The 22,488-nt window shown below is 46.2% G+C and overlaps 1 long non-coding RNA gene across 1 annotated transcript in view; it reads right to left on the bottom strand.

The window, feature by feature from the left end:
* Positions 1–994: 994 nt before the first annotated feature.
* The window catches only part of LOC308577056, a 28,557-nt gene continuing 7,063 nt past the window's right edge, over positions 995–22,488 (bottom strand). Inside the window, exons 2-4 of the long non-coding RNA XR_014003395.1 lie at positions 14,656–14,694; positions 12,266–12,289; positions 995–1,155 (exon numbers count right to left, since the gene is read on the bottom strand). This is a non-coding gene — a long non-coding RNA (uncharacterized lncRNA). The remainder of the gene's footprint in view (positions 1,156–12,265; positions 12,290–14,655; positions 14,695–22,488) is intronic.

Below are 22,488 nucleotides of genomic sequence, written 5' to 3'. Positions count from 1 at the left end.
GCCCAAGAGGCTCCGTGGTTTAGACCACAGCGCCACCCGCGTCCCAAAACAGTTAAGTCCAGTCACAGACGACTCTGGGGTTGCGGCGCTCATCTTGCTTTACAGGCCGAGGGAGTTGACGTTTGTCCGCAGACAGGGCACCATATTACCAAGGTCCACCTCTGATGAAGATCTATATCAGGAACAATGATGTAATAAAGATCTACATCAAGAGCAAGGGTAGGACAAGACCGGCAGTGCCTTCAATTTGGAGGAGGATGATCTGGCCTGCAAGGAGCAAGCCACAGCCATCGCTGTTAACCATGCCAGCTGCAGCAGTGGGCAATGCATTCCTTGGAGCCCAGATCTGCTGCCTCTGTGGATCCTGCCGACTGAGGCGGTCACCTCACCTTGCCTCATGAGTGGGCTGGCCCTGGCAATACTTCTGACTGGGACCCTGGTGTTGATCCAAGGGGGTCTAGTGGTTTTGCTACTGCCAGTCCCAAGTTTTGCGATGCTTTCTGTGTCCAAAGTGGGAGGATTTTGTTGCATGCTTGAGGAACTTTAAGAGTAGAAAAACTGTACAGGTACTAACTGCATGTTCCTTCTGTTCTTCCTCCTTCATTGTCCTGTGCTCATAAGCTAAACCTGCATTAAGTTACATATCAGTGATTAGGCATTAATGAGCTGCAGCGCAGTGTCTGAGCGCACCGGTGTGAATAATGTAAGAACTGTGTGTTCAGCTAAGTCACTGTGGGCGAGGTCACCAGTTCTTGGGTCACAAAGCTCACTTAACTGAATCCTACACAATGGCATGGCCTCCAGCAGTTTCATCTGCTCCTTTGTTGAGCCTCTGATATCAGCGGAGATTATTAACCTTATACGCCTCAAGTTTGTTTAGTGTCATTACTTTCCCAAGCATGATTCACTCCTAACCGGAATTACGCTTGGCACATTTTAAAAATGGGAGCACTGCTAAAATCTAGAATGCTCAGGTATCTCTCACTTGCCTGTGTCCGTTTTGCAGCTGCAGCTTGATCTGGCAGTTGATGTCGTCAAACCTCCTCTTGTATCAAGATCACACAGGGAGAAACACAGTCCATGTAACCCACTTTTGCAGAGCAGTTTTTCAAAGTAACAGGCTGTGGTGGATCCCATCTATGCCGTCATTAAACACTTTAAAAAGAAACAAATAACAATTGGTGACCTGCAATTTCTGTGGCAGATGGAAGCTCTTTATAAGCACCTGCTCCAATTTGTCTACTCCCACTCTAGCAGAGGGCTTGCCCCATTCATAGTACTACACCGCAGATTCCCCCATGTGCTTTATTTCTTTTTGGCTACTGTTTCTTTTGAATATTTTATATATTTGTCTTTAACCGTTTTTATCAATAGTTTTTATGTTTTATTTTATATTTTTATGCTGTGGTCTAAACCACTGAGCCTAGGGCTTGCCGATCGGAAGGTCGGTGGTTCAAATCCCCGTGACGGGATGAATTCCCGTTGTTCAGTCCCAGCTCCTGCCAACCTAGCAGTTTGAAAGCATGGCAAAGTGCAAGTAGATAAATAGGTACTATTCTGGCAGGAAGGTAAACGGTGTTTCCGTGCGTTGCTCTGGTTTCGCCAGAAGCGGCTTAGTCATGCTGGCCACATGACCTAGAAAAACTGTCTGCGGACAAACGCCGGCTCCCTCAGCCAACAAAGAGAGATGAGCACCCCAACCCCAGTGTCGTTTGCGACTGGACTTATCTGTCAAGGGTCCTTTACCTAAGCCCCTCAGATGTTTTGTTAACAGTCACATATAAATGTTGTTAAATAAATACACAAGGAAGCCTCCTAGTGGTAATAAAAGTGCCAGAGCACTTGCAAAGCTAAGCAGGGTCCAGCATGGTTTCAAATTTGATGGGGGACCACGTGTTGAGATTCCTGCATTGCAGGGGGTTGGACTAGATGACCCTTGGGCACCTTCCAACTCTACAATTCTATGATAGAGATGTAGAACACATGGTTCTCATTTCTCCAGTGTATTTACTGTGCTTCAGAAATAGCACAGCTGACAGGAAGTTCCACAACATCAGTCAAGATAGCCACGCCAAGTCTCACCTTGAGTTTAAACAACACAGTGCAGCCTCTATCTGTTTTTGGACCTCAACCCCCAATCCAGGAATGGGGAAACCTGTGTGGCCCTCCAGATGTTGTTCAACTCCAGCAAGCCTGGTCAGTGGTCAGGGATGACGGAAGATTGAAGTCCGGCAGAGAAAGCACCCAAAGTCAACGACCATGAATTAGAATTTAGTGTGAACATCATATCCCACACTTTATTTTGTGTGGATCCCCGGATCAGACTTAAAATGTGTGCCATTAAGGACTCAGGAAGATGCTCTGAAATATGAGGGTCTTGAACTGTAACCCCCACAGCCTTTGAGCAGGATATTAGGAGGGGGGATGGACCCAGGCTCCTGCCCTCTTGGGCTGGCTAAATACAATTTTGATGCCTGTAGCTGAAAATCCACATCTTTCCCACTAATTAAGATAGATTTTACCCCATCTGGACATTCCCTTGCTCAAGCTTTATTGAAACGAGGTGTTGTTGTGAGGTGTATATATCCTGTTCAAAACGACACAAAGACTCGGCTGCCTGAGGTGACTGGGCCACCACCACCACCTCCCCAATTCATATAGATGTCTGTGCGGAGAGAGATGCGGGAGGAAGGGAGAGGAAGAACAGCAGCGCTTGGCTCTCCTCCTGTTGGCTTCACTTCGCTCACACACCTTGGTTTATTTAATACTTAGCTTTCCAGAGTGCTTCCAAGTGTTCAGAGCACTTCACGTACCCTGGACTAGATCCAGAGAGGCCCTAGCAAGAGTCAAGGTGCTTCTGCCTGCCTGGGGAGGGGTAACATGACCTGCTATTTCCATTTGCGGCTCCCTCGCATCACCTCTCACATCATTCCCCTGAGTCCCTTGGGGCAGCACAGGGAGCTGTAGAATGGAGGAGGGAGCTGGGTAAAGTCCCATTCCGCAAGTGGAGTTATGCTCACCGTTTGCTGGATCAAAGCCGTCTCCTTGCTGCAATCCTTACAACAGTTTTGGAAGGAAGGTGGGCGTTATTGTCAGCACATTGCGCAAGGAAAGATGTGGCTAAGTGGGGCTTGCATAAGGCATCCTGGTGAATTCAGGGCAAAGGTGAGGCTCAAATGGGGGACTTGATCCATAACTGAGTCACTCCCCTTCCCCGCCACACACAATTCTACACCAGCTCACTATTTAGATATTATTTGTTTATTTGCTGCCTTTGTAGGTGCCCTTCCAGGCAAAGAAGTTTACAATAACAACGTACAATTCAAGTCTTAAAAAATAAATCTAAGTTCCAATATGCAAAAAGTCTAACCAAACAGCAGAAAGCCTAAGCCAATCAAACGGAACGACAGCATAAGCCAAGTAACAAAGCTTTGAAAATCTAATTGCTGAGGGAACGGTGAAAAAGAGGGGAGAGTGTGTGTCCGCTGAATCTCCAGTGGAACAGAGCTTTATGGAACAGAAAAAGACTAAAGCCACAATTTATGGTACCCAGAAAAAAGGACTTGGTTGGCAGATCTTAAGGCCTGCTGAGGCTCATACAAGATAAGATGCTTCCTGAAATAGGCAAGACTGGGCTTTAAAGATGAAGGCCAAAATCATAGAATCATAGAGTTGGAAGAGACCACAAGGGCCATCGAGTCCAACCCCCTGCCAAGCAGAAAACACCATCAGAGCACTCCTGACATATGGCTGTCAAGCCTCTGCTTAAAGACCTCCAAAGAAGGAGACTCCACCACACTCCTTGGCAGCAAATTCCACTGTCGAACAGCTCTTACTGTCAGGAAGTTCTTCCTAATGTTTAGGTGGAATCTTCTTTCTTGTAGTTTGGATCCATTGCTCCGTGTCCGCTTCTCTGGAGCAGCAGAAAACAACCTTTCTCCCTCTATGTGACATCCTTTTATATATTTGAACATGGCTATCATATCACCCCTTAACCTCCTCTTCTCCAGCCTAAACATGCCCAGCTCCCTTAGCCGTTCCTCATAAGGCATCGTTTCCAGGCCTTTGACCATTTTGGTTGCCCTCCTCTGGACACGTTCCAGTTTGTCAGTGTCCTTCTTGAACTGTGGTGCCCAGAACTGGACACAGTACTCCAGGTGAGGTCTGACCAGAGCAGAATACAGTGGCACTATTACTTCCCTTGATCTAGATGCTATACTCCTATTGATGCAGCCCAGAATTTTTGTTTGTACAGTATTATTTTGGATTCAATGTTTGTAATTTTTGTTATGATTCTGCATTGGGGGGAAAAATTGCATTGGCTTTTTTAGCTGCCGCATCACACTGTTGGCTCATGTCAAGTTTGTGGTCAACCAAGACTCCTAGATCCTTTTCACATGTACTGCTCTCAAGCCAGGTGTCACCCATCTTGTATTTGTGCCTCTCATTTTTTTTGCCCAAGTGCAATACTTTACATTTCTCCCTGTTAAAATTCATCTTGTTTGTTTTTGCCCAGTTCTCTAATCTGTCAAGGTCGTTTTGAAGTGTGATCCTGTCCTCTGGGGTGTTAGCCACCCCTCCCAGTTTGGTGTCATCTGCAAATTTGATCAGGATGCCCTTGAGTCCATCATCCAAGTCGTTGATAAAGATGTTGAATAAGACCTGGCCCAAGACAGAACCCTGTGGCACCCCACTAGTCACTCTTCTCCAGGATGAAGAGGAACCATTGATGAGCACCCTTTGGGTTCGGTCAGTCAGCCAGTTACAAATCCACTGAGTGGTAGCATAGTCAAGACCGCATTTTACCAGCTTCTTTACAGGAATATCATGGGGCACCTTGTCAAATGCCTTGCTGAAATCAAGGTAGGCTACATCCACTGTGTTCCCTTCATCTACCAGGCTTGTAATTCTGTCAAAAAACGAGATCAGGTTAGTCTGACATGACTTATTTTTCAGAAATCCATGCTGACTATTGGTGATCACAGCATTCCTTTCTTGGTGCTCACAGACTGTTTGCTTAATGATCTGCTCCAGAATCTTCCCTGGTATTGATGTCAGACTGACTGGGCGGTAATTATTTGGGTCCTCTCTTTTCCCCTTTTTGAAAATAGGGACAACATTTGCCCTCCTCCAGTCTGCCGGGACTTCGCCTGTTCTCCAGGAATTCTCAAAGATGACTGCCAGTGGTTCTGAGATCACATCTGCCAGTTCTTTTAATACTCTTGGATGCAGTTCATCTGGCCCTGGAGACTTGTATACATCTAAACTAGCCAAGTATTCTTGTACTATCTCCTTAGTTATTCTGGGCTGTGTTTCCTCTGCTGAATCATTTGCTCCAAATTCTTCAGGTCGGGCATTGCTTTCTTTATTGGAGAAGACTGAGGCAAAGAAGGCATTGAGGAGTTCAGCCCTTTCTGTGTCCCCTGTTTGCATTTCACCATCTTCTCCTCTGAGTGACCCCACTGTTTCTTTGTTCTTCCTTTTGCTGCGAACATACCCATAAAAGCCTTTTTTGTTGCTTTTAACCTCTCTAGCAAGCCTGAGTTCATTCTGCGCTTTAGCTTTTCTGACTTTGTGTCTACACGTGCTGGCTATTTGTTTGAATTCCTCTTTGGTGGTTTCCCCCCTTTTCCATTTTTTGTACACATCCTTTTTTAATCTTAACTCAGTTAAAAGTTCTTTAGATAGCCACCCTGGCTTCTTTAGACACCTTCCATGTTTCCGTCTCATTGGTATTGCCTGAAGTTGTGCTTTTACTATCTCCCTCTTAACAAACTCCCAGCCATCATGAACTCCCTTTCCTTTTAGTATTACTGTCCATGGGATCTCACCCAGCACTTCCCTAAGTTTTATGAAGTCGGCTTTCTTAAAGTCAAGAAATTGAGTCCTAGTATGCTTGGCTGCTCCTTTCCGCTGTATAGTAAACTTCAGAAGAGCATGATCACTCGCGCCTTATGATCCTTCCACTTCTACCCCACTAACCAGGTCATCAACATTGGTTAGGACCAGATCTAAAATGGCTGTTCCTCTTGTTGCTTCTCCCACTTTCTGGACAATGAAGTTGTCTGCAAGGCCAGTGAGGAATCTGTTTGACCTTATGCTCTTGGCTGAGTTTGACATCCAACAAATATCCGGGTAATTGAAGTCCCCCATTACTACTATCTCCCTTCCTTTTGCATGCTTGGCCATCTGTTCCAGGAAGGCATCATCTATGTCCTCCGTTTGGCTTGGGGATCTATAGTAAACTCCCACAATGAGGTCACTGTTATTCTTCTCTCCCTTAATTTTGACCCAAATGCTCTCACTTTGGCTTTGAGGTTCTAAATCTTGGATCTCTTCACAGGTATACACATCCCTGACATATAACGCCACTCCTCCTCCTTTCTTGTCTGGTCTGTTTCTCTGAAATAGATTGTATCCCTCCATTATTACATTCCAATCGTGGGACTTATCCCACCAGGTTTCAGTGATGCCTATTATGTCATATTTAGTTTGCTGTACCAAGAGCTCAAGCTCATCTTGTTTATTTCCCATGCTTTGCACATTAGTTTACAGACATTGAAGTCCATTAATCATTCCCCCGTGTCTCTTATTTAAGGATTTTTTCCTCCCACCACTAGGTCTGCGTGCTGTTTGCTCCATTTGGTCTATGACATTTGGATGATCATCTTCATCAATTGATAGACTCCTACCTTCAGGAGCACTGTCTCCCTCCCCCACATTAGTCAGTTTAAAGCCCTCCTGATGAGGTTTCTGAGATTTTTGGCAAAAACATTCCTCCCAACCGTTGTGAGGTGCAGCCCATCGCTTGCCAGAAGTCCATCTTCAAGAAACTGCAGTCCGTGATCTAAGAATCCAAACCGTTCCTGTTTACACCATTTGCGAAGCCAGCTATTCACTTCCACTATTTTTCCCTCTCTCCCTGGGCCACGTCGTTCAACTGGGAGAACAGATGAGATGACAATTTGTGCATTTAATTGCTTCAATTTCCTGCCCAGAGCCTCGTAGTCTCTTTTGATCTTCTGGAGGCTATTGCTTGCAGTGTCATTGGTTCCCACATGAACCAAGAGGAAGGGGTATTTGTCAGTGGGTTTTATGATTCCTTGCAGTCGTTCAGTTACATCTTGGATCTTAGCCCCGGGGAGACAGCACACTTCCCGAGACATCTTGTCAGGCCCACAGATCACTGCTTCTGTTCCCCTCAGTAGGGAATCCCCTATCACCACTACACACCTCCTCTTAGGTTTGGTCGGGGTTCTTCCGTGAGCTGTCCGTTCCAAGGTCGCCTGCACATTCCCTGAGGACTGACTTTGCTACTTGTCTTCATATACCTGATAGACTGTAATGAGGGAGAGATCCTCAAATGGAGTCTGCTCTTCGTCTTCCATGCTAGGGGAGAGGACCTCAAAGTGATTGTGTATTTCTAAACAATCAGAGCGAACCCTGGGCCTCTTACTTCTCTGAGTCACGTTTCTCCATATATCTGGCTCCTGTGTTGGTGAACTAACCTCCTTCTCAGGGGAGTCCCCTGTCTCCTCTTTGGTGGAGACCTTGAATTGAACCTTGAATTGAACGCAGGAAGAGCCTGGCAGCCAATGAAGATGTTTCAAAATGGTGGTTATGTGTTTACAATGCCTTCAGCCCGTCAGCAGACAGGTTCTGAACCAGCTGAAGCTTCTGAACTGTCTTCAAGAGCAGTCACAGCAGAAACTCTAAGCCATGAAAGTCATCAATACAAGAATGAAGAAGGAGGAGGAGGAGTTTGGATTTGATATCCCACTTTATCACTACCCTAAGGAGTCTGAAAGCGGCTAACAATCTCCTTTTCCTTTCCTCCCCCACAACAAACACTCTGTGAGGTGAGTGAGGCTGAGAGACTTCAGAGAAGTATGACTAGCCCAAGGTCACCCAGCAGCTGCATGTGGAGGAGTGGGAAATCAAACCCGGTTCAGCAGATTATGAGTCCACCGCTCTTAACCACTACACCACACTGGCTCCCATCCCAGGGCCTCAGGGGAAGCCTTCCACGGGTTGCGGGCTACATCAGTCCCAGCATAAGCAATGGTCAGGGACAATGGAGCTGTGGTCCAACAACATCTGGAGGGCTATACCACATTGGCTGTATCAGAGCTAGAGCCTAACCTTCTAGCAACAGGAACAACTGGACTATTACCCAATGGTGATGGAAAGAACTCCAGACCACAGTGGTTACATGAGCATCTTGGAACTATGCTGAGCCCAAAAGTGCTTCCCAATTGTGAACATGATCCCTAAAGGACAAGTGCAAAGCCATGAACCCTGAATAGCTCTGTTGGTTAGAGCATGGTGCTGATAATGCCAAGGTTGCAGGTTCAATTCCCATATGGGAGAGCTGCATATTTCTGCACTGCAGGGGGTTGGACTAGATGATCCTCAGGGTCCCTTCCAAATCTACGATTCTATGAAGATTATTTCCGCAACCAACCTGTTTACTGAGCCTACCACCACCATCTCTGTGTTGACTCTTGTTTGGGTTGAACTATTTATTCATCCTCTTCTGTACCCCCACTTACCAAGTACTCATTAAGGGTGGCAAAAGCACCACCTCAGCATGATGAAAAGGCGAAATAGAGCTATCTTCAGCATTTTTATGCTACTGGACTCCAAATCTCTGAAGAACTTCACCCAGTAGTACAATGTAGATGTTAAAAAGCCTGGGAGATTATTCTGTCTTTTTTTTGTGGTAAACCACTCTGAGATTTTCTCTACAATCAAGCAATATAATATATTTCACAAAATAAATAAATAGAATCCCATGAAATCCTATGGAGAGGAACAAGAGTTTCCTAGACACAACATCCAGAATACAGTGGTACCTCAAGTTAAGTACTTAATTCATTCCGGAGGTTCATTCTTAACCTGAAACTGTTCTTAACCTGAAGCACCACTTTAGCTAATGGGGCCTCCTGCTGCCGCCGTGCCGCCAGAGCACGATTTCTGTTCTCATCCTGAAGCAAAGTTCTTAACCCGAGGTAATATTTCTGGGTTAGTGGAGCCTGTAACCTGAAGTGTATGTAACCTGAAGCGTATGTAACCCGAGGTTCCACTGTATGTATGTCCGGAAGCCATGGAACAATCACAATACATGATCTCCAGACACTCAGCAATACTCTCTTGTTAATTCCTGAGCCCTCAACATGCACTGGCAACTCTTGAAAGTGACCAGGACCCACCCAGAAGAATTCAAGAAAAGTGCTGTGTTAATACTTTAAGAGGGCACAGAACTTCTTTGTTCCATGTGACTAACTGGACTGTTGCAGAGAAACAGAGACATAAACAAGTCTTCTTTCAAATCTTGCTCACTTCTTTCTGACAACAGATACAGCTATCTTCCCAAGCATGTATTACTTTCAACTTTTGAAAGGTCGGCTTCAGCTCCTCCCACATTCAAGCCTATTGCAAAAAATTGGGATATACCGGTAGTTATGATTCCTGGTTCCTAGTTCCTTACTTGCATGAAAGGTCAAAACACAGTTCAGCCAGAAAACATTAAAAAGTTTGGAAGTTTATATGTACAGGAAGCAACTTCAGCAATGTACAGGGTTTTACCCTCTTAGCAAAATGTTCCATACACCTGAACTCTTGTTTCCACAACACAAAATGCAGTACACTGCTAGCTATTCCTGCCATAGGGAGTATTTCTGAGCTAAGGCATCAACAATCTTCTATTATCTGATTGGGTAAATTTCTACAAATAAACACCCACATTTTTGCAAGATGATATGTGGGTTAGGAACCTGTAGGTGGAGAAATGATTGAAACTTGGACAAAGGCTCAGCTGTGTCTTTATCCCCCCCCCCCCCGTCCAGCTTTTTACTTTACAGTTTGAGGGCACAACACATATTCACTACAGTACCATAAATTACACCTCCATTTAGGATTATTAGAGCAACATTGGACACTGATGAATGTAAGATACTTTCAATTTTATTCGGGTATCAGGAAATAAAGTGTGCTCTGCAAGTCACAACACACAATTTCTTTGGCTCATCATTGCTCAGTCAATGGAAGAAACTATAGGTTTCTTGGGGGGGGGGGAGGTGCCTCCCTCTGCTTACACTGTGTGACAATAATCATGGAAACTTTCATTGGGAACGACAACTAATATGTTGAGCTATCCTTATTCATCATTGCAACGACCTTTGAAATGTCCTGAACCTCTCCCAGGACTGGGCTCAAAATTGGGGCAATTTGCAGCTCAAAATGTGCTGCTTGTATGCAAATGTTTACTCAAACGTTTTAAAGTTAAAACTGTGTGCTCGTATCTCCCTTCCCTGATCCCCTTTCCTTCATCTTTAAGCAGTTCTCCCTGCCGAAAAGTTTCCTGCGTCTTCCCTTTCTTTAGGCTCAATACACTTTCCAAGTGTTGCCCACATTTTCCTGTCTGCGTCTGCTGCTCTCCATTTTGGTTTTTCCCCGCTTCCACCATGGCTGCTCTCTTTCCCTTCTTGACATCCCTCTTCTTCTTTTTGTCTGCCTCTGTTCATCTTTCTCACAGCTCTCCTCTGTGCTCCTTGCTGCTGTCTCTCGCTTTCCCGTCTCCTTGGTTTCTTTTCAGTCACCTTCGCTGGAATGTTGGCAGCGATGTTTCTCTCCCCCAGCCCACCCCACCCTCCCATGCACGAAAACAAAGAAACTAAATAAATTAAATATCTCAAAAAGCCTGTTGGCTGGCGAATTCTGCTTCTGAAGGCTCTGCATTCTGAAAGTCTTTCTTCTCCCTGTAGTCAGTGAATAGTTATGCTCTCTAGCCACCCCACCCCTCCAGACCTTGTGAGTGATGGATTACACTGCAGTAAAGGCTCGGAGCACTGCAGAAAGAAAAGGCTGGAGAGGGGAGGAGCAGAAGAAAAGGCTGTCAGCATCAGGGTGGGAAGGAGAGGGATGAATGTGTGTGTGTCTGTGTGCGTGCGTGCATGGGCGCATGTGTGCAGACGGCGCCATTCTATCTTTGGCTGGGTAGATGGAACTGGGCTTTGAGACAGGGAGCCAAAAGACAAGCTCTTGCCACTGACTGCTGTATCTAAAGCAAAGGTGCAACGAACAGAAGCACACAGGAAGAAAAGAACAGCAGAAAGAGCACTTTTGCCAGAGAGGCACATCAGAACATAGGATACGGCTTGGAATGCAGAACTACTGTGTTTCCTTTGTGGTATGACCCATGCTCCACAACTGCACGCTTCTTTGCACCAGCTAATGCAAAACAGCCTGTGCTGGGGATGCGAAAATGTGCAAAGAGTTGAGATGTGTGCAATAAGGAAATGTGACAATATGACCTTCAGGTCAGAACTGGCAATGCTGGCTGAGTGGGGTGCAGCTTTAAATGCTCCAGGAATGGTGCAGTGGGAAGGTCTAACGGTACTGGGAACACTGTGTGAGTAAGGGGGTTATCCGAGCCAGAACGAGAAGATACCATCCCTAACCGGCTAGTTCCAAGACATGCAGTGAAACTTTTGGAATTAGGTGGCTCATAACTTGTGCATCAAAGCAAAGTGAAAAGCATGGTGCATTTGGGAATATTAAGTTATTTCACCCTGAAAAAAATAGATTGTTTACACAAAGGACTCTCTTCAATTCTATGTCCCATGCTTCATTTTATCTTCCCTCTCTCCCTCTATTTCTGCTCTGAATTCCATTTATTCTTCTTCCCCCTCATCTTGATTCCTTTTTGCCTCTTTTAAAAGCTGTCACTTCCTTTCCTTTCCTTCCATGCTTCTTCCTATTCCATCATCATTTGGAATCTTCTCTCTCCCCCCCCCCCCCATTGTCTCCTCCGGTCCCTTGTTTGTTTCACCTATGCTGTTTCTCCATTCTCACATTTAGTGCAGGAAAACCAAGTGCATTCTAAGCAATCTTTCATTGTGATCAGTTCTGATTCAGGCAGGCAATAGTAACGAGGACTTGTAACTGACTGTGGCAGCCTTTTTTCTCATTCTCAGATAGGGTACTTCCCAAAAGGAGGAAGCAAGCAATGCGGATGGGAGGAAAGAAAGTGGAGGAGGGGAAAGGGAGTGTTTGCTGTTTGTGCAATCAGCTTTCAGGAAGAGTCCCCACCCTGCAACTGCTACCAGCGACTCCCTCACTATCTCCTCCTCCCCTGCTGCTACTGAAGCCTCCCTTGCAAGCTTGGCTTAGGTTCCCTTCCCGCCATTCCCTTCTTTCCCCATCTGCATCCTTCCTCCTAGCATCACAATGTATCAGAGGCAGCTGCCATCTACACACTGACCTACTTCTCCCTTCAAAGCATCTCCTCCTCCCAGGGGCGCCGACTTATAAAAAATATTGGGGGGGCCCATACCGGGGTCCTGCCGCTGGTTCGCTCGGGTAGCCGGGAGAACGCAGTTCGAGGTGGCGGTGTTGGGGAGAGACCCTCGCTCAGGGCGCCACGAGACTTGGCGGCCGGCGGCCTATCTGGCGGGTTTTGGAGCGTATTTCGGCGGAGCGATTGGGGAGGAGGGGGCTTGTTGCCGGATTCTTCAGCTGGGCCGGAGATCCGCTGCTGCGGGTCCCTGGGCCGAGTTGTGAGCACGGCCTGCTGAAGGGAGATCCAGCCGATTGCGCGACGGGGACGGCCGGGACTCTCCGGCTAGGGCGTGCGGCTGGCTGGCTGGCTGGCTGGTGAGGGAGCAGGTGGGGAGGAGGCGGGGGTCCTCACTCTCTTAGGAAACGCACCCGCGCGCCCGATTGCCACGAAGTCCGAAGGGTGCGTGTGTGGAATTAAAAAGCAAAAACGAGATACGGGCAGGGCAGGCAAAGAGTTTTCCGCAAGAGGATGGAGGGCAGGTTGAAGAGAAAATCACTCAAGATGAGACAGTCAAATCAGCCATGATAAAATGGGCTCAGGATATTGGGTATAACATCATGTTTGAGGACTGGGAAAGGTTATGGACCACCGGAAAGAAATTCACGGCATGTAATGCCTTGATGGAAAATATTATGAAAATGATTTATAGGTGGTACATGACCCCAGTCAAGCTTGCAAAAATATATCACCTGTCTGATAATAAATGTTGGAAATGTAAGGAGGCTGAAGGGACATTCTTTCACCTCTGGTGGACTTGTCCAAAAGTGAAGGCCTTCTGGGAAATGATCTATAATGAGTTAAAAAAGGTATTTAAGTATACCTTTCCCAAGAAACCAGAGGCCTTCCTCTTGGGCATTGTTGGCCAGAAAGTGTTAAAGAAGGATAGAACTTTCTTTATGTATGCAACTACAGCAGCAAGAATACTTATCGCAAAATATTGGAAGACACAAGATTTGCCCACACTGGAAGAGTGGCAGACGCAATTGATGGACTACATGGAACTGGCTGAAATGACTGGCAGAATCCGAGATTTGGGAGAAGAAACAACGGAAGAGGACTGGGAAAAATTTAAGGACTATTTACAAAAACAATATAAGTTGTATGAATGTTAAAAATTTACACGATTCGGAAACTATAGCTTCAGCAATTAGATTTGGGAAACAGGAAATTATATTTTAAGTAAGAAAAGGTCAAAATCTAAGGTAATACTATGTTTAATTTAAGATATAAGTAACTGATGAAAAGTATGTTAAATTTAGAGGTATAGTATTTGAAAAGTACAAAATAAGGTACGAAACAAGGTAATAATTTGCTGATATCTTTATTATAAAGAATGCAGGGTAAGGGAGATGCGAGGAAGTCCAGTTAGTTATATAAAAAATGTGTTGAATGGTTGGTTTTCTTTTCTTCTTTTTCTTTTCTTCTTTTTCTTGTTCTTTTACTTTTTTCTTCAGTGTATGTTTCTAACTTTGTATTTGAAACCTTAATAAAATATTTATATATATAAAAAAGAGAGAAAATCCTTTCGCTTTTCTGGGGCGCAGGGAAGTCTCAGAGCCGGAGGTTGGGGAAGGGACCCCCTTTGCTCTGCCCTCTTCTCCCGTCTTAGATTCGCATGGGGGTCCCCGCCCGAGCTTGCCTGGCCACCGGGCCACACAAGGGCCGCGCTCTACGCGGCACACCTTGCTAGCCGCGCAGCTGTCCTCCGCGGCTGCGGAGCGGCCCTGCGCCGGTGCCCAGCCCCTCTGGGCGCCCGCTGCGCTGCCAATGACAAGCGGGCGACGTCGCGGGCGGGGAAGGCGTCGCTTTCTTTCCCGATCCTGCATCCTCCCAGTCTTCCAGCCCTTTTTTGGGTTGGAAGCTCGTCTCGTTCGCCCTTCTCCTTTCTTCACCCTGCGCGCAATTTTCCTCCCTCGTCTCCCTCCCCATTTCTCCTTCCTTCCTGACTGACTGGCGGGCTCTGGCTCGGGCTCGGGCTCGGGCTCCGGGTCGGGCTCAGGCTCAGGCTCGGGCTCGGGCAGCCACAGCGTCGGCGGTGTTGGCGATCGGCGGCGCGGGGGGATGGTCCTCCCGGGGGAGCCGGCGCTGCTCAATGGGGTTGCCAAGGAGACAGGCCGGCCGCCCCCCTCCCCCGACCCGGCGCCCCCCGCCGCGCCGGTGCCCTATAAAAGCCGCGGACGCGCCAAGCGTCAACAGGCAGAGCCTCAAGATTATCTCGCCGCGCTCGAGATTATTGGGGGGGCTGAGCCCCCCCAAACGAATTATTGAGGGGGCTCGGGCCCCCTCAAGCCCCATGGAGTCGGCGCCTATGCCTCCTCCTCCTCCTCCTCTGCTTCCAGCAATTGCAGTGTCTGAAATAGAAAGAAGGTGGGGAGAGAGCAATTATCGGTTCATATCCTCAGTAAGCACAACATTCACCATTTTTGTAAGGCTACCCCACAGAGGAAATGGGTTATCGAGAGAGACCTCCCCCCATATTGCTTTTGAACATATGTGGTTATATTTACAGCCAGTACAGAACTATATGGTTAAAGGATGAAGCTGGAGGAAAAATTGAGGGAAAGGATAACTTTCCCACAATGAGACCAATCACTTCACCACTTTTACTGTTTCAAAACACAGGCACACAGGGTGTTGTAAGAACAAGGATATAAATAGAGGCTTTTAAAATTGGTTAATAAAGGCATACAGATTGCAGGGCAAATGGTGAAGCATTCTTGAAAGGCACACATTTTTCATGCCAACACGGGACACTCAAATGAAAATTCAGATCTGGCCAGCTCTGCTATTTGCTGAAGGATGTCTGGCAATCTGGCAGGAGTGAGATTTAAGAAAGGATGGAATGCAGGAAGAGTAGAGTGAATTAGCCACAGATAGATAGAGGTAGAAAGAAAAAGAACAGCACAACGGCTCTACACTTCAGGCAACAAACATAATTTCTGCAGACACACAGTTTCACAGGTCTTTTACACAGACAGCATATACAGCATAGTTAACATTTCATGCTATAGTAGATAGCAAAACTGCATTTTTAAAAAGACGCTAATGCTTGGGCTGAGTCGTAGCTATGCAAGGGGAGGGGCTAGCCAGGTTTTTTGCCCTGTGACATCTCCAGAGGGGCACCACTGAGGCTCTCAACCTGTGTGGGTGTGTATGCAAATGTGCATGGGGGGCTGCCAAACTGGGTCTTTGAGCTGGGTGATATAACACTTCGTTTTGCCCCTGGCTTGGGAGCCCCATTCCAATCTCAAGATCTTGGCATGTGTACATAGATGTTTAAAAATGCAGGTATACTGCACACACTTGGTTTTTGCTGCAAGGAATACCTGCAGCAATTATGTCTGACACGTGGAGTCCAGAACCACAAAGGAGAACAAAAGTGGGGAGAACAGTCAAGACCAAAAAGAGGAAGATGGGATAATTACCAATGCATTCCTTTCACCTTGTTACTACAACACCTGGAAAATACATTTTCTTGCATTAAGACGCACACAGTTCCAAACAAAGAAGTGCAGTTTTGGCCTCAGACTGGTACAGGGTAAAAGGCTTAAGCTTTATTTTCCCATGATATTCTGTCTCCTGTTAGATATGGCACACATAAACAGAAACAACACCAATGGCTTTCCTGCCCTTCCCTATTTTTCTCTCTTCCCTGGGTCTTCTCCTCAGGATGTGAGATGAGGTTGTTGTGACGTGGGGTTTGTGATTTCAGCTCTCTTGATATAACATGCTGGAGACAGTTCTCTAGTAACACTTCTTTATTAAAGCAACAAGACTAAAGACTGGGGAGAGGAAAGCTACATTTATAGGGACAGGGAACTAGCAAGAAAGGATACATTTTGGAGGGAACAATATCAGGCAATCACAGTCCTGCCTTTTGGAGGGAACCAATAAGACAGAGGATCCAAATACAGCAGCTTAAATGAACCAATAGTAGCTGTACCCTTTGAAACCAAAAGGCAGTTACTTTACCCTAATGCGAATACAGACAATAATAATACAGATATAAAATCCTTTGACTCAATACACAACAGAGGTTTTACATTTCACACTTGGTCCCAATGAGGCTTTTGGTCAGACTTCACTTCTCCTAAACCAATCAGCCCTTGAAAGCTATGGACAAACTTCAGGGGAGCATCTTCTGATATTTGTAGATGCCATTCTTGGATTGTTCCCATTTGTTCTCCACTAGTGGATACTATCTAATCTTAAATGTTGATCAAATGACTTCAGAACAAAAGTGTACCTCCGTGTTTTGTTTGGGGAGACAGGCTGAAATACACCCATTTTTAATGAATGAATGAATGAATGAATGAATGAATCTTTTGCTCTGTTAGCATTCCTTGGTTCTACAAAGTGCTTTCCAGCCTGGATCTCACTCATCTAACAATTCTATGAAGGAAGCCATCAATAGCCCCATTTTGCAGTGGGAGTGACATACACAACCGTTTCAATTGTGGCCAAGCAGTAACCACCACATAATGGAGCAGAGAACTATTAACACTGCCTTATAAAGTGATAGGTGAGGACTAGATGACCCTTGTGGTCCCTTCCAGTTCTATGGCTCTTCAGTTCTAGGTTTCTATGAATATGGCGGGACACGGGGGGCATTGTGGGTTAAACCACAGAGCCTAGGACTTGCCGATCAGAAGGTTGGTGGTTCAAATCCCCGCGACAGAGTGAGCTCCCGTTGCTTGGTCCCTGCTCCTGCCAACCTAGCAGTTCGAAAGCACGTCAAAGTGCAAGTAGATAAATAGGTACTGCTCTGGCGGAAAGGTAAACGGCGTTTCCGTGCGCTGCTCTGGTTCGCCAGAAGCGGCTTAGTCATGCTGGCCACATGACCTGGAAAAACTGTCTGCAGACAAACGCCAGCTCCCTCGACCAATAAAACGAGATGAGCGCCGCAACCCGAGAGTCGGTCACGACTGGACCTAACGGTCAGGGGTCCCTTTACTATGAATATGGCAGGTGGTGCTTCCCTCCCATCACTCCACCTCCATCCTCAGGCAAAGCTTTGCACACCAACTTAAAGGCGGCAGCCTCAGAAGGCATAATGGAAGGGTCAGTAAAAGAGATGAGGTGGCAACACTGCTCCAGTCCTCCCAGCTTCCTTATGGAGATTCTGCTGTGTGCCGGATCTTGGTGGTTCACACGGGTGAATGTCAGAGTAGGACCTGGGAGAAAACAGGATTCAAATCCCCCCCAGCCAGCCATGAAGCTCCCTGGGTGAGCTTGGCTCAGTCACTGTCTCAGCCAGCCTAGCCTACCTCCCATGGTTTTTGTGGGGATAAAATGGGGAGATGGAGAACCCTGCCTGCCACCTTGAGCTCCTTGCTAGATTATAAATGTGACAATTAAAATTTTAATTAATTAATCTGGGAGAGCAAACTCCGCTGAGATTTACTTTGATGTGTAGGGAATAAACGTAATCGCTTTTTGGATTTTCTTCACTTCCCCTTGGTTCAATCCCGCATGCAGCGGCGGCGGCGGCGGCGGCAGCAGCATCCTTTGGATAGGAAGGGACCGCCCCGGGGAAGGAGAAGCGTGCAGGCGCGTTCCTGTCCTTCTGAGGAGGTGGAGTCGCGGCCGCCACCGCCCCTTTGCTGCTGCTGCTGATGCTTTCTGCTTCTGCTGAGGCCGGTTCTAGCCGGCTTGCACCAGAAGATGGCAAGGCGGCGCCGCAAAGCTGCAAAAGTCGCTGCCTGTGCTCCTCCAGCTGGCGCGCGAGGAAGGCAGGAAAGGGGAGGAGGCGGCGCCGCGCAAGCGGCTGCAGGCCCCGCGAACGCGCGCGCCACGTCCCCCACCCACCTCCCTGGGACGCAGAGCGCTCCTACTCCCTCCTCTTCCCACTGATCGCTCCAGGGAAGAGGTCTTGCTGCGTTCTTGGACTCCTTGGCGGCCTGGCGCAAGGGAAGCATATTGCCAGCCAACGCCCAGGTTTCCCAGGCTTGGCCTGGGTGCAGTCTTGGAAGAAGGCGCTCCGCTCGTCTTCCAGCCCCAGAAAGGCAGGGGACGCGCTTCTCACACGCTTGGCTGAAATACGCAAGCAGGCAGAGCCATCCACAAACACACACACACACACACACACGGAAATGGGGAGGGAAGCTGCAGCCTCGCAAGAGGCGAATGTGCTGCTGCAGGACATCTCCTTAGTAAGCAGGCAACAGACTCCGTGTGCCACGTGCATGAAGCCGCTGCAAAGAACGGCGCTGCGGTGCGCTCCCCACGTCTGGTTTTCTGATCTGGCATCCCTTCAGGGCTAGTGTGCGTACTTTCCCTTTGCGCCATGTCCTCTGGAAATCGATACTGGGAGGACTAGCTCTCCAAAGGCCCTTGAATAAATGATCAGGGTCCGGCTTGCCGCTAAGGCAGGCAGGATACCAGGATCCTCGTCGGTGACACTAAAACAGCCCACTGCACTTTAGGTAGCCGAGTGCTGTACCGTTTTCTCTCTGCTGCAGTTTTTGCCTCCTTGGGATCAGCAGGAGCTGTGCAAGAGTGCTGGCACAATGGTGCGGTTCTTAGTCGCTTCAGCGGCATTGGACAGGAGAACCTCTGAGTGGGAATTATTCCATGGAGTAGAGTTTGCCTTCCTGCCTTAATGGTGCCTAAAGTCTGCCATCTGAGAGGGATGTTTCATGGCAGGGCTGCCCTTGCAAGGTCTTGGATGTAACTGATAGGCACTGGGCTGGATAATGCAGGGGTGGCTCCAAATGGGTTTGTGAATAGCAGGAATGCTACACGATGTTTGCAGACCCAAATATGTCAGTATTCTTTCCCAACTCATCTCTGCCACAGTTGCACCTCACTTCCCCCCATTTTCTCTCCAAAGCTCATTTTATTTTATTTATAATCAAATGAAAATGTAGGCAGATTATGTGATCATACAGTAGTCCCCCAGCAAAAATCCAGATAATTTCCACAGATCTGCATTGCCTCCTTGCACTTTTTAAAGGTATGTTCTGATCTCAGAAACCATTGATCTATTGTACACTATAATTGTACAGCTATTAATCACACTTGGCAATACTACATGCATGCTTTTCTTTGGACAAAGGAACATAATATAAAGGCCCAATCCTACACTTCAGCTACATGGGTTGGGGAGCTATTGGATATGGTGGCTGCCTCCCTACACTGGCAACATGTGAGACATGCCACCATCATGTGAGAGCCACTAATATGACTGCACAGATATGCTGGGGTAAGTTGCTCTGGTATAACAGTCAAAATGCAGATGAGATATGGGCGAGACAGGGAAGAAACAGGCTCTCATCAAATCCTATATGCCAGTTTGCTGCTGCAATTGTTTCTCGTGTCTCTCCTGCCTTGCCATATGTCAATACTATATTGTCCCCAACAGCTTCATTTAGATGTTAAAGCCTTGGGGAAAAGACTCTATTCTATGGCACCCTACAATATAACTGTCAGGGGACAGTGGAACAATTATCCAATGTTACCTACCCCCAGGCCGGTGCAAAGGGGGGCGGGCAGCCGGGTACACTTGCCCCAGCAATCACAGAAGTAGGCCTGCCACTATAATGCTCCCTTCTAGCAATGTCACCCAAACATATCCTGGTCAGTCCCAATCACTCACACGCTCACCAACCTTCCCGCTGGAAGAATCACACCAGTGTTCATGCATCCGTTATACTCTCACACAAACTACCCTCATGCATCCACATGTACAGTCATCACACTAGCTATCATGGGGGAAATGACTTGCTGATAAACACCATACAATATTCTAGCTATAAGGATAACATATAATACTCAGAGTTCTAGCACTCATCCCTTCCCTACTTCATCAGGAGTCACAAACAATCCTCCCTGTCTCTCACTCATAGCATCTGCCACAAATTGGTAGATAATTACTGGCAATTGGGCTTAATCAAATGCAGCTACTTAGACCAGCTTGGTGCCCCCCAGATGTTTTGGACTACAATTCCCATCAGCCCCAGCCAGCAGGGCTGTGCAAGCTGTGAAATAAAGGGCTGAGCTTTCAAGAAAAGTGACTGTCTTTCAGATGTTGATGAAAGTCAGGGCATGTTTTTAAAGGGGGATGCCACAACGATGTTATTTATTTATTTTGATGATTTTGAAGATACCTATGCCTCTATTCAAAAAAAGCTTCCCCAAGATGGCACATAGTCATTATAAAATATATTAAAATAACATAATTGTCTTAAATTGTAAAACAGAGAGCAGTATAAAATGCTTCACACCAGGAGAAAAGACACATTATTTAAATCTATTGATTTAAATACACCATTAATGAATACAGCAGTAGGAAATATGTCTGACAGGGAAGTTCTTACTTGAGTTCAGTGGGAAAGGGATAGAATACATGTATCTGCAATATACATTTAGAAAGCATGCATTTGCCTAAAAGATGGATAGAGACAACTGTTTGCTTTTTTAAAAGTTAAAAGAAGGCTTCAGAATCAATACACGCTATGCCTAGTGACCCTAGGATGATGTCTGTATCAGCATTCCAACATTTTTTGATAATGTGGAACAGTGATGAAATTGCTTTTCTCCACCCCCTGAAAGTCAGCCAAGAATGTCAGCTGCCTGTAGGCCCATCCATATTCTCACATGACTAAAGACATTTATTCAGACAAGAGACTTTGCATTATGCTTTTGAAATTTATTTGTCAATCCTTGAATCACAGTTCAGTATGAAATAGTACTGAACGATTCAAAGAACCAATTGAGTAGTTGACACAAACACTTCTCAAGAAATCAAATGACCAGAACTTACAAGTACAAATTTCTTATATTCGAATCAAAGAGTGAGTTCAAAGTCTAAATAGTACCATCTTTGTGTAAAGCCACCATTCAAGAAACCTAGAGTTGTATCCAACTAAGTTTTACTTAGAGTAGACCCTTTGAAATTAATAGACCTACCTTAGCCATGCTAATTCATTTCCGTTCATTCTACTCTGAATAAAACTTTGTTGAATACCACCCCAGGACTCAATTTGTATATTTCGGCAAATGCTTCATCACCCTCATGCCTGAGATGTAAAGAAAAATGAAGCATATTAAATTACTAAACAAAGAAAAGGGTGGGGAGGAACATTAACATGTCAAACACAAGCAGAAGTATCTCACAACTGCTAATGCAGGGATATGACCCTAGTCTAGAGGAAGTTGGATTCCAACTCTGCCTGCATCTTCTATGTTGTAGTTTGGAAGTAATTGTTCCAACAATAAAGATCAAGCGTCTTGGCTGCTGTTTTGCTTCTATATCCTGGCTATGGTCTTTGTTTGACTCTCCAACCTGAGCCTACGGAGCTTTTCGGCTGCAACTCCCATCAGCACCAGTTGCAATCCATCATCTGGAGAAGCTCAGTACAGTATCCTTAAAGGTTAGATCCACAGGTGAAAATCCGTCTCTGAACCCTATGTACCTACATTCTGGAAAGCAGCTGCAATCAAATGTCCTATGCTTCTGAGATATCCTCCTATTTGAGAATTTTGACAAGATGCAGGTCATTCCTCAGTCATCATCCATCCTCAAAAAACTTAGGAAAAATTTATGAGGAACAGAAGTCCCAAGACCTTTAGTGATCTAGGAATTCCCCACAAGCGGTATATATGATAGCAGTTACTTTTTTTGTCTATTATCTCCACATGGGCAGCAGGATGGCCCACGCTGAAAGAAGTAATTGCACTGGCTACCAATTTTCTGCTGAGGCAGGTTTAAGGTGCTGCTGATGACTTGTAAGGCTCTATGCAGCTTGGGACTAGGCTACCTGAAAGAACACTTCCTGTCCTCTTTGGTCACACCATGTCCTGCAGATACCACTTGGAAATGGGTTTTCTCTGTGGTGGTACCCACCTTGTAGAATGATCTCCTAGATATCCAGCAGGCATTAACAGTACTGATATTTCATTAACTAGTAAGAACATATCTGTTCACTCAGGCCTTCCTGGACCTTTGATGTGTTATATCTTTATACTTTTTTCCACATGGTATACCAGATTTAATTATACTTTAGATACAGCAGATTATTTTTTTATATACTCTTAACGTGCTTTAGTGGATTGTCTTCAGTTATGGTTGTTGTTCGCCACCTTGGTGACTTCTTGTTTAAAAGTGGTGTATAAATTGTTTTAATAAATGAACCATCCTGAAC

Source organism: Podarcis bocagei (assembly GCF_964188305.1).
Source record: "Podarcis bocagei genome assembly, chromosome: 17".
NCBI classification, from domain to species: Eukaryota; Metazoa; Chordata; class Lepidosauria; order Squamata; family Lacertidae; genus Podarcis; species Podarcis bocagei.
The sequence above is the reverse complement of the archived record's forward strand: the minus strand, read 5'-3'. Positions and strand labels throughout refer to the sequence as shown.